Below are 13,404 nucleotides of genomic sequence, written 5' to 3' on the forward strand. Positions count from 1 at the left end.
GCCCTGTGGCCCGGGACAGGGAGACCATTCCCTGGGTGCCATCCCTTTGTGAGGGGTGAACATGAGCGCTGCCCTAAAAAGACAGGCCTGAGATTTTAGCTTAGATGCCAGCTGTTTTCAGCCATTACTGGGAAAGTCGGCTGCGCAGCACCAGAGCCCGGAGAGTTGAGATCCTGATTGTCACTCCACCCTTTTTTAATGCATGTGTCAGTCGCCTCAAGAAGAATACTATATTCACATTGCCTTAGGATCAAGCTTCTTTCATGGGAGGGGAGGACCAATTAAAAAGGAACAGCAACCTATTCTGCAACCCTCAGCCTTTCCAACGGAGCTTCTCAGAGGAGCAGGCAACACCACCTCGGTGTTCCTTTTGTCCACAGCGCTCGCCTGAACCATTTTTACAAAGGTCATTTTCAGCCTCTTTGTTGCTGAATTCAAGGTTTTCAATCTTTACGTCACTTTATCTCTGTAGCATTTGACTATATTGACGTGTCAAATGCTCTTCTTGAAGTTATTTTCTTGGCTCTGTGTAACGATTCTTCCTTGCTTCTCTTCCTGCCTCTCCGGATAATCATTCTCAGTCTCCTGAGACTCCTGTTCCTTCTCTCAGTGCATACACACCTACTGTTACAGCTCCTCTGTGCTGATCCTCCCTCCAGCACACATCTGTCTGCCTAACTCCCCTCCCGCAAGCCCTTCCTCCCTTTCCCGTATCTGATCAATATGTATGCAACTCCCTGCTAAGTATCTCCGTCCACAACTCACAGGCACCTCCAGCTCATCACATCTAAAACGAAACCCATTATCTCATTCCATCAGCCCCAAAGCTTGTGATAACTCTTGTAGTCCCTATCTCATTAATTATGAATATTTCCCTGGCTACCCAAGTCAGAGACCTGTGTACCATCTTGACCTCATCAACCCTGTTTGCTCACCCGCTGGATAACCGACTCCATCTCATTGCCCTCCCAATTGTTCATCTAGTTTATAGGAACAGCTTCCTAACCGGACTTCCATTCTCCAGTCATGCCTGCCTTGTCCATTCTCTACAATACAGGACGTGGTCATCTTTCTAAAGATATTTTTTATTCTCCTGCTTCAAAAGTCAAACTGGGCTGGGCACAGTGGCTTATGTTTGTAATCCCAGCACTTTGGGAGGCCGAGGTAGGAGGATCACTTGAACCCAGGAGTTTGAGACCAGCCTGGGCACACAGTGAGACCTTGCCTCTACAAAAAATAAATTAGCCAGGCCTGGCAGTGTGTGCCTGTGGTCCCAGCTACTCAGCCGTGTGAGCAGGGAGAATCGCTTGAGCCCAGGAGGTTGAACTGTGTTCTCGCCACTGCACTCTAGCCTGGGCAACATAGCGAGACCCTGTCTCAAAAAAAAAAAATGGTGAAACTCTGAAACGCTTGTGGTAAATGCAAACTTTTAGTGTGACATAAAAGACTTGTGGTCTGGCAGCTGTTTGCCTTTGCTTCGTCATGTTTCCCTCTGATTTGCCGCCCTGCCGGTACACACATGCTCACTCGCATCCTCCAGCCATGCGGAGTAGCTGGACCTGCCTCACTGTCTGGCTTGCTCCTGCCTCCTAGCCTGTGTGGCTGCTGCTCCATTTGCCCAGAACTCCCCCTGCTCCCCGCATCCTCCCCACCCCTTCTCCCTGGCTGGCTCCAGCTTCATCACCAGGATTCGGGTTCCTTGTCACTAATGAGGAAATGTTCGATGAACTTGTACTATGCTCCAAGCACGGTGATGCATCCTAGGCATTCAAAGAGAAGGTGTTTTTCTCCAGGCAACTTTTCCTGAGCCTTCCAGACACAAATTCTCTGCTCGATATTCTCGTGCGCCTCACACTAACCACACGGTGTTGTCATTGTTAATATATAATATCTGTTTGTAGAAAGTCCAAGAGTACTTCATGACCAAAGAAGGAGATAGAGTACTAAATGTAGAACAGTCCACAAATTCATGAATTATCTAATGTTTACTTCAGCCTAATTCACTTGGCTACGGGACCTCCATTGCCAAGGGCCTTCATTACTAGCCACTAGTTATAGTTGACGTGCAGATATAATTCCCAAAGTCTCTACACTGATTCATGGTAGCCAGCCCCGTTTTGTCAACATGTGTAGGTCCTGGAGGCTATGTTTAAAGCATGAGAAACACTTAAAACACATACATTGGAATGGGGTATAAACAGAATCACTTAGAAAATCAGTCATTGTTAAACAGTTGCTAAACTGAAATAACCTATACTTCTTAAATACATTTCATATTCACACAAACCACAAAGTGTTGTGAAATTTGATAAATTTTAGAAAATCTGCAGTAAGGCAAAAAAAAAAAAAAAAAAAAAAAAAAAGCTTAATACTAAGACTGAAGGTGTCCTGTAGACAAGATTAAATATTTTTCATCTAAACCCTCAGATCAGGAATTAATCGGTTCACCACACACACAAATTGGTGACTCCCTCCCTGATGTTTATACTAGGTATGACCTGGGCAGTAAGATGCATTCAAGTAAATAGATCCATTGTCCTAACACTGATAAACAACTTTAACATTTTGGTACATTGCTTTCTAATCATTTTTCTATCGATAGATAAAAAGATGGAGATATGTTTTACAAAGTAATTTTGTGAACTTCATTTTGAATTGAACATATTTTGTTCCTCTCTTTTCCTGTTACACTGAACATTTTTTGTTTTGTTTTTGAAACGTGGGGAGAAGAGAGATCAGACTGTTACTGTGTCTATGTAGAAAGAAGTAGACATAAGAGACTCCATTTTGTTCTGTACTAAGAAAAATTCTTTTACCTTGAGATGCTGTGAATCTGTAACCCTAGCCCCAACCCTGTGCTCGCAGAAACGTGTTGACCCAAGGTTTAATGGATTTAGGGCTATGCAGAATGTGCTTTGTTTAAAAAGTGCTTCAAGGCAGTATGCTTGTTAAAAGTCATCACCATTCTCTAATCTCAAGTACCCAGGGACACAATACACTGCGGAAGGCCACAGGGACCTTTGCCTAGGAAAGCCAGGTATTGTCCAAGGTTTCTCCCCATGTAATAGCCTGAGATATGGCCTCCTAGGAAGGGAAAGACCTGACCATCCCCCAGCCTGACACCCGTAAACGGTCTGTGCTGAGGAGGATCAGTAAAAGAGGAAGGCATCTGTCTCCTGCTGGTCCTTAGGCAATAGAATGTCTTGGTTTCTATGTTCTGTTTACTGAGATAGGAGAAAACCGCCTTAAGCCTGGAGGTGAGACATGCTAGCAGCAATACCGCTCTTTAATGCACTGAGATGTTTGTGTACATGCACATCAAAGCACAGTGCACCTTTTCTTAACCTTGTTTATGACATAGAGGCCTTTGTTTACATGTTTTCCTGCTGACCCTCTTCCCACTATTACCCAATTGTCCTGCCACATCCCCCTGTAGAGAGATAATGATCAATAAATACTGAGGGAACTCAGAGACCAGTGCCCGTGTGGGTCCTCTGTATGCTGAGCTCCTGTCCCCTGGGCCCACTTTTATTTCTCTACACTTTGTCTCTGTGTCTCTTTCTTTTCTCAGTTTCTCATCCCACCTGACGAGAAACGCCCACAGGCATGGAGGTCCGGGCCACCCCTTCAGAAACAAGGTCTCACTCTATCACCCAGGCTGGAGTGCAGTGGGCAAGAACACGGCTCACTGTGGCCGCAACCTCCTGTGCTCAAGCAATCCTCCCACCCCAGCCTCCCAGGTAGCTGTGACTACAGGTGTGCACCACCACACCCAGCTAATTTTTTAATTGTTTATAGAGATGGGGCCTTGCCATGTTGCCCAGGCTGCACCTAAGTTTAATTAAAAGGACAACAGCAGACAAAAGCAAAATGATAGATGCAGTTAATATGCAGATTAAATAAGCCACATGTGCATGAACCCCACTCCAACCCATCAAGACAGAAAATGAGCTGTCAAGTTACATTTGCAGACTGAAGCGGTAAGCAGATCCCAGATATGGGGGCCATGATATGTATTTCTCTTCCTTGACCCTGGTGCACAATATTTTCCCGAAAAATTTTTTTCCAGGCTAATAAACAGAAAAAAATGAATTTGTCCAGAATAATAGAAAGGTAGACAGTGGAATAATTCAGGATATACCCAATATAAGGAAACAGCCTGTCTGACTTATCATCTGACTTTCTGAGTCAGTCTACTCACATAAAAACTGACTAATGATGAATAACTAGGAAATGTTGCACCAGCAATCATGTGTTCCTGACATTTTATTCCATAAGGAATTTGGACCCATAAACTACAATGTGGTTAGTGCTTTTTAAGTACACGATGGCGGTGCTCTCTGTTGGAACTTGCTGTGTGAATGGCTCAACAATCAGCCTAATGCTGTTGTTGTAAACACGGGGACTGTTTTTTATTTTTCTTCTTTGTCTGTAGTCATAGCATTCAATATACCTAGGTTTGCCAAATCATCTCCACTTTTATTAATATTCAAATTGAGCTGGGCATGGTGGCATCTATCCCAGCTATAGGTCATGCCTAATTTGAGGCAGGAGGATTGCTTAAGCCCAGGAGTTTGAGGCCCGCCTGCTAGTGAGACCTTGTCTCTTAAAAAGAAAAATTTAAATTGAAACCTTGCTATCCCCATGCAGCTCTATGCAGTCCATCCACCACCCCTGCCTCCAACTCCCCCAAACACGACCACTGTCCTGGGAAATTCATGGCACACGACCAGTAAAACCAAAACAAAAACAATCCCCATTTCCTCAGACTCTACCATTCACCTTTTGGTCTAATGAAAACCCACATCTCACCTGAGGACATAGCTTCTCTTGTAGTCCTCTGAAGTGACAGTTTCTCTCTCAACCCTCTCATCGCTGGGCCTGTAGAGGAGGCAGGCACTCTCCTTCCTCCTCCATGTTATCTGTAAATGACTGTCTCTTTTTCCTTCCCAAGATGCCAGAGTCCAGCTTAGGCTAGCTGACATCAAACCTCCCATTCCTCCTTGCTGCCACCATCTACGGACTTCTCTGGGTTACCCCCTACTAGAAAATATTAGAATCTGGTTATTGTCACTCTCTTCAACACAACACATGATTCTTAATGATTTCAGTATCCCTGTAGAAAACCTTCCAATACCCTGGCCTCTCAGTTCCCTGATTTGCAGTCCTCCGGTGATCTTCCCCGCTTTCTACGTAAGCCACCAATAGACATGCTTTAGACCTTGTTGTTAGCAGTAGTCTTCATTCCAAGCATTCTATTCTCGACCACCTCCCAACTTTCCATCTCACCCCCTCTAGTATCTAGACTCTATCAGCTCACCACCATACTTCTATGCCATTGATCTTAGTTCATGTCCTACTGAGGACCCCACTGAGACTCAGTGGTCTGAAATTCTAATCATCAGTTGCATATCCCTTCAAGTCCTTCCTGTTTCCCTTCATCAGCTTCACCTGACAAAGCTAAGCCAGTCCTCCTGAAATCCACTGGCGTCCGGTGCTGCACCTGCTCCTGCACCTGGGTGGCTGACATCGTCATGCTGCCTAGTTTCACCTTGGTAGTGCCTAGCAGTGCCAGGCGGTTCTGGCCATGTCACTCACTCTGCTTTCCCTTCTCCTAGAAGAAGATTTAATACCTTCTCTCATCCCATCTGCCGCACATCCTCCCCACTCAATCATTAATAAGATAAACTGAAGCTGCTGCTGCTAAATGACATGCTGACCTAAATGATTAATATATCTTTAGCAAGAAAAAATGGTTTGATCATTTAACATATGATAAAATGAAGCTAAATTTTATGATGAAGATAGGAGGTAGGTGAAATTTCAAAACATCCTAACTAGCAGATCCAAATTACAATTTTTTTCTGGCACAATAAAATTAATATTAACCCATAGTTCTCATAGAGTTGAAGGGATAAAAAACGCACTAGTGCACTGAATGCAATATTAACCATCTCTATTCCAGTTCTTGTTCCCTTTCATGGGAATCCGTGCTGTGAGTGAACTCTGGCTTTGGAGGTTAATGGAGATTCAAGGTGCCAACCTACACTGGGTGAGATGCCAAGACCCTGGAAATGAGCAAAGGTCCCAATTTTCAAGAAAAGAGAGGAAGGAACTGAACCTCTTGCTAACTTGATGTTGCCCTAAAAATAATTTCGGTTTGAGACTGTGAGCCAGTGGGGTTGGACAGCCACCCTGAGCAGAACTGCTGGCCGTGTGGTGCCCATTTCACCTTACAGTTGCTATCATTCACCTGACCCCTGCCAGACCTCACCCGTTCTTTGAGGGCATTTACTCAACTCTTCCTAACCCCAGAGGCCACTCATTTTTCTGAGCTGCCACTTCCTCGGTTCTTACCTATGCTATCTTGTACTGATAATATCTTCCATTAGTATATCACCTGTCTCACTAATTAGATTGTACTCTCAAGAAGAAGGACTCTGAGTCTTCCATCTCTATTAACGAGTAAGAATTTGGTGATGAGAACAACTTTACAGCCCTGGCAACATAGCAAGACCCCATCTCTACAAAAAAAGAATTTAGCTGGGCGTGGTGATGCATGCCTGTGGTCCCAGCTACCTAGGAGGCTGAGGTGGGAGAGTCGCTTGAACCTGGGGAGTTGAGGCTGCAGTGAGCCCTGATAGCACCACTGCACTCCATCCTGGATGACAGAGTGAGACCCTGTCTCAAATAATAATAATAATAAAAGCAAAAAGCTCTAGAGTGTAAAGCAGCTGTGGCCAGGCAGTGGGTGTGCAACATGGACATGGTCTGCCCTGATGTTGAGCTTGCGAAACGCCACTGAAACCCGACATCTTTTCACATGAACTGATGAATGTGACCTGCAGACAACAGGTAACTCACTTATCACTTTCTTTGTCCTCTAACCGTCTCTCCCTGTCTCTGTCTCTTGCTTTCCGTGTCTCCTCATTTGAACTGGGCCTTTGAACACAGGATCGTGCATTTGCCCCTCCTCTTGCCTCTCATAGTTGTTCTAAACGTTGTCCTCTTGTGTATTCCTTTTCTTTCTGCTGCCATCCTAGAGTTAAGCAAACTTCCTTCTACGTCTTTTTTCTGTAGAAGGATCATACTGATCAAAGGGGTCAGGGAGGCAGCTGGCAAAGATATCAAGAGAAGTGACATTGACAACATCACACCCCGCAAAAAATAACATCTCAGGAGCATCCTTCCCACCCCTCCCCTTTCCAATGATGAGTCTTTAAAATAATGAATTGGGTTAATAATGATTATGGTTTTTGTTTTGTTTTGTTTTGTTTGAGATGGAGTCTCGTTCTGTTGCCCAGGCTGGAGTGCAGTGATGCAATCTTGGCTCACTGCAACCCCCACCTCCTGGGTTCAAGTGATTCTCCTGCCTAAGCCTCCCAAGTAGCTGGCATTACAGGCATGAGCCACCACACCTGGCTAATTTTTGTATTTGTAGTAGAGATGGGGCTTTTGCCATGTTGCCCGGGCTGGTCTCAAACTCCAGACCTCAAGTGATCTGCCCACCTCAGACTCCCAAACTGCTGGGATTACAGTCTTGAGCCACCGCACCCAGTCAATAAAAATTGTTTTTTAAATCTCTGTTTAAGAAGTCAGAGTGATAAGATTAGGGGAGCTATCTCTTCAAACTGTTACGTATTTTCCAAATTCTTTATAATGAACACATATTCCTTTTATAATCACAGAAGAACAATGTTTAAAGCAATATGGTTTGCAAAACATCTTCAGACTTCTATGGAAAATGTGATTACCATGAACTTGAAACCTGACCTGCTGCAGTCGCCATCTCAGTGTGCTGATCCTGGTAAAAAAGACGAAAGGGCGATTAAATTACAGTCCTGATGGGGAGAGCGGTGAGGAATGCAAAGATAACTCCTATTTTTCCCTCTACATAAAAACCACAGAGCAAGTCGAGAAGCCACACCCTTAAACTGATTTGAGTAATTCTGCTGGAGTGAAACCCTGGGGATGAATTTGCCAAAAAGATTTAGGCTCCAGGAACCATGAGAAAAACCAAAGAATGTGGAAAGAGGGATATATTTGAAACAAAACTGAGGAGAAATAATTTTTGTTATACTTTGCAACAGTTATATCTTTGTAAAATATGAGTTTTAGAGCTCATAAGTATGAAACAAATAAACAGCATTTGGCATGACTGAGGACATATTTGTTATTAAAATAGATATAATTTACTAAATGTCACCATCACTGTAATTTTTTTTTTTTTTTTTTTTAGACAGAGTCTCGTTCTGTCACCCAGGCTGGAGTGCAGAGGTGCAATCTCAGCTCACCGCAACCTCCACCTCCTGGGTTCAAGTGATTCTCCTGCCTCAGCCTCCCGAGTAGCTGGGATTACAGGCATATGCCACCACTGCTGGCTAATTTTTGTATTTTTAGTAGAGATGGGGTTTTGCTATGTAGGCTGGTCTCGAACTCCTGACCTCAGGTGATCCGCCTGCCTCAGCCTCCCTAAGTGCTGGGATTACAGATGTGAGCCACCACGCCTGGGCTAATGTCACCATCATTTGAGACAGGTGAATGCAGTACAGCAGAATTGCAAAGAAACTTGCCTTGTCCTCAGGACCGCTCCTGCGAATGCCTGGGCCTATAGACCTCTTGCTCCCGTCCCTGGAGGAATTTTGAGTAGGTCTCATAATTTTCATAATTTTTCTTGTCACTTTTACATCATAAAATGTTATCTTGCCACTTTTAGTCATTACAAATTATCATTTTAGTAATTAAATGCCTGGCCCGGTATAATAGCAAAAGTAGTGAAACCAAGGGTCTCCCCTCTCCAGTTCAGATCTGCAGAGGGGGAAGGGGCTAGGGTTTCTCCTTGCCGGCTCTCCATCATCCGCCCCCTGCGACGCCCGGCATCTGATCCTCCTCTCCTCCATCAAAATGTGGCTATAGCCAAGCCTGTTTCCAATAACTTCTTTCCAGGCTGTTATCTGGATTGCTTTCCAAAACATTCCTAAGAAAGAACAAGTTGCATGCTGCATATTCTCAGGGATTTTTCTTTGCTGGGGAGAGGAGCAGGAGGTTCAGGTGGCGTGGGCATATTCTTATCAGTGTCTGGGACTGAACCTCCCATGTCTTCTGAGATGGACATTTGCAGAGTTCTTACTGAGAACCCCCAGTATAGTTCAGCAGTGCTTGGACCACCTAAGCTGGAGAGCCCAGCACTCCCTCCCTCTCCTCCTGCCTTGCTTACTGTTGTGTTCCAAGTTCCTCCAAGAGACGTGTTTCGGTTGTGCAGGTTCACTCACACCCAGTATGGCTCACACCTGGTGGGCAGAGCTCGGCCTAGGCATGAGCTGGACCTGCTTAAAGCCAGTCTTCTGGGCTTGTTGTAGAGGGATGGAGTTACAGAAATTACCAGGGCAGAGGCACTAGGGGGTTTGGGGTGTGAGGTGGGGTGAAAGGATCACTTGAGCCCAGGAGTTCGAGGCTACAGTGAGCTGAGATCACACCACTGCACTTCAGCCAGGGCAACAGAGCAAGATCCTGTCTCCAAACAAACAAACAAACAAAAACAGAAGTTGGTGTGCCCCCCATGAAACAAGGAGCAGATACCGCAATGTGTACAGTGAAGTCCTAAATGGTGTGATTTCTTCAATAATGGCTTGCTAAGGCCAGCCACTGTTGTAAACACGGCAGGGTGGGTCAGGAGTTGGGGGCATGGTAGGTGTATTAGCCCGTTTTCTTTTTTTCTTTTTTTTTTTTTTGAGATGGAGTCTCACTCTGTTGCCTAGGCTGGAGTGCAGTGGCTGGATCTCAGCTCACTGCAAGCTCCGCCTCCCGGGTTCACGCCATTCTCCTGCCTCAGCCCCCCGAGTAGCTGGGACTACAGGCGCCCGCCACCTCGCCCAGCTACTTTTTTTGTACTTTTTAGTAGAGATGGGGTTTCACCGTGTTCGCCACAATGGTCTCGATCTCCTGACCTCGTGATCCGCCCGTCTCGGCCTCCCAAAGTGCTGGGATTATAGGCTTGAGCCACCGCGCCCGGCCTATTAGCCCGTTTTCACACTGCTATAAAGAACTGCCTGAGACAGGGTAATTTATAAAGAAAAGAGGTTTGATTGACTCACAGTTCCGCATGGTTGGGGAGGCCTCAGGAAACTTAAAATCATGGCGGAAAGGGAAGCAAACACTTCCTTCATCACATGGCTGCAGGAAGAGAGGTGCCGAGCAAAAGGGTCAAAAGCCCCTTATACATCCAACAGATCTCGTGAGAATTCACTCACTATCACGAGAACAGCATGGGGGCAACCGCTGACATGATCCAATCACCCCCCACCAAGTCCCTCCCTTGACACCAGGGATTATGGGAAATACAATTTGAGATGAGATTTGGGTGGGGACACAGAGCCAAACCATATCAGTAGGATATAAGGATGAAGCCAACCTTAGAGTAGGGGAGAGGACAAGGAAACAGGTTAAATGTACGTTATCATCACAGCTTTTCTGAGTCCTGACCATATCCTAGGCACTGTGCAGTGAGGAGGTAAGCATGGAGGATGGAGTTACCAACTCTGCTTGGGGTCCACTAGGAAAGTTCACAAAAGAGGGGACCCCCCCCCCAGCTGTATCTGAGGTAGAGTTTGTCCATTACAATCAGTTGGATGGGGCTAGGAAGAATGTCCGGGTGGGGGAACAATGCTTTGGAAAAGAATAGAGATGAGAAGGAGGGTGGTCCAAAGTTCCAGGAACTGTCAATATTTGCCAGCCTTGGGGCTGGGGTGGCAGCATGGGAGGGGACAGTAGACAGAGCAGGGGTCAGCCTCTGAAGGGCCTTGAGTGTGAAGTACCATTTGGGAATTCGTTTTAGGGAAACAGAAGTCCACTGAAGGGATTAGAAGAGTATCGAATTTGTCTTATGGAAATAGAAGGCTGCCTCCGCCAGCATTCCCTACCCTTCCCACCACCCCCCAACCCCATCTTTCCTCAGTCTCCAGCTGTTTCCCTCAATCCCCTCCATCCTCCTCTTATCCTGTCACCGCCTCCTCCACCCTCTGCCCCCACATCCCCCCCAACTCCCCCCATCCCCCTCTTCCTCCCACCCCTCCCTCTGTCCTCCCCTGTCTTCCTCCAGCCACCCAAGCCTCCCTAAACCTCCCACCACTTCCCCTAGTCCTCTTTCTGTCCTCCTTCATCCTCTTCCCTCCCTCTCTTGGTAGCACAGTTTAGGACTCCCTCCTGGACTTCTATCCTATTCTTCTGGCGGCTCCTTCTCAGATTCCACCTCCCATGAACTGTTGAGGTTGCAGAGTTCTGTTCCCATTGGACTCATCCATACCCCTCCCACCCACCCTTCCTCCTGCAGCACTAGTTTCAGAGCCCGGGCTCCATCCCTAACCACCAAAACAGGAAGTCGGAAGTCATCTTCCCCCTGATTAAATCGTCATTTAATCAGCCCATCACCTGACTGTAGCCACTTTCATCCCAGGGATCTGTTTAAAGGCCTCAGAGCTCCCAACCAGGACTATCCCAATAGTCCCCAGCAACTCTCCCTGCTAACCCAGTGGCCCTGCTAACCACTCCTCCACAAACTTGCCAGCTAATGCCACTTCTTTCATTAAACTCTTCAGTGGCCTTCTGTTTCCCCAGAACAAACTCCCAAGTGGTACTAACACGCAAGGCCTTTCAGAGGCTGGCCCTGCTCTGTCTCCTGCCCCCGCCCACACTGCTACTCCCACCCCAAGGCTGGCAAATATTTACAGTTCCTGGAACTTTGGGCCATGCTCCTTCTCATCTCCATTCTTTTCCAAAGTGTTGTTCCCCAACCTGGACATTCTTCCTAACCCCATTCAACCGACTGTGATGGGCAAATTCTATTTAAGATACAGCTGAGGGGGTCCCCTCTTCTGTGAACGTTCCTAGTGGGCCCCCACAGAGTTGGCCATTTCATTCTCCGTGCTTACCTTCATACAGCACAGTGCCTGGGACAGTGTCGGGACTCAGAAAGGCTGTGTTAAAGAAGGTACATTTAACCTGTGTCCTTGTTCTCTCCCCTACTCTAAGGTCGACTTCATCCTTATATCTCACCATACCTCCAACACCCCCTCCCCCACCCCACCCTGTTTACAACAGTGGCTGCCCTTAGCAAAGCCATTACCAAAGAAATCACACCATTTAGGGCTTCGTTGTATGTGTGAGAGTATTCTCTCCTTGTTTCATGAGGGTATGAACCCAAAATATCTGAGACCGTCTCAGTCAATTAAGAAAGTTTATTCTGCCAATGCTAAGGAGCACCCGTGACATACTCTCAGGCAGTCCTAAGGACATGTGCCCGAGGGGGTCAGGGTCCAGCTTGCTTTTAAACATTTTAGGGATGCATAATACATCAATCGATACATGTAAGATTTACATTGGTTCCATCTGGAAGGGCGGGACAGCTGGAAGGGAGGGGGTGCTTCCAGGTCATAGGTAGCTTTAAAATTTTTCTGATTGGCAATTGGTGGAAAGAATTATTAGCAATGGAAGGGGTTTACTTTCTACTTTTTAAGACTTTACTTTTTAAGACCGAGGTTTTATTATGCAGGTGAAGCCTCAAGTATCAGGCTTCAGAGAGAATAGCCTGTCAATGTTTCTTACCGGACTTTATGTCTGCATTGATGTTAATGCTGGAGGGATATAAAGAGGCCTGACTCCCTCTTCCATCATGGCCTGAACTAGATGTTAAGGTTAACTCTGGAATGCCCTTGGCAGAGAAGAGGGGTCCACGCAGACGTTTGGGAGGCCTTAGGATTTTATTTTTGGCTTACAAGGGTCACGTCAACTTCTGATGAAGCCGTCCTGCAACACCACGCCTGGCTAAGTTTCGTAGTTTTGTATTTTGTTTTTTGTAGAGACGAGGTCTCTCCATGTTGCCCAGGCTGGTTTCAAACTCCTGAGCTCAAGTGATCCTCCGCCTTGGCCTCACAAGCGCTGGGATTACAGGTGTGAGGCATTGTCCCCAGCCCGCACCAACTTCTGCTGAAGTCAGGCTCCCTACCGGCTTTTTCCTGAGTTGCCAGGTTGACATATCAGTGGGTGCTTTTCGATGGTTCCCAACCCACGCACGTCGTAATCATCCTTGGACTTTTTCAAAAATCAAGATTGACGCTTATTGGCAGCAAGGCCTAGGAATGTGGAGGCTGAAGGAGGTGAGGGGAGGTGGTGGGAGACCTGGAAGGCCGGGAGTGTGAACCACAGGCCCCGTGGAAGGCGGAGGTCTCGCTCCTGGATCCGGAAGAAGGCTGCTGAGCCGGCTTTCACTTCTCATGTCTGTGCAGTGTCTTCTGAAGTTTAAGTGATGTTTATTTCTCTGAATAAGGTTGATTATAATGGCAAATAGGGATAATAAATTAACTGTAATAAGAGTGACAATGACAGTGAAAAACATTGCCTGCGGCGCTG

Source organism: Macaca thibetana, chromosome 13, assembly GCF_024542745.1.
Source record: "Macaca thibetana thibetana isolate TM-01 chromosome 13, ASM2454274v1, whole genome shotgun sequence".
NCBI lineage: Eukaryota > Metazoa > Chordata > Mammalia > Primates > Cercopithecidae > Macaca > Macaca thibetana.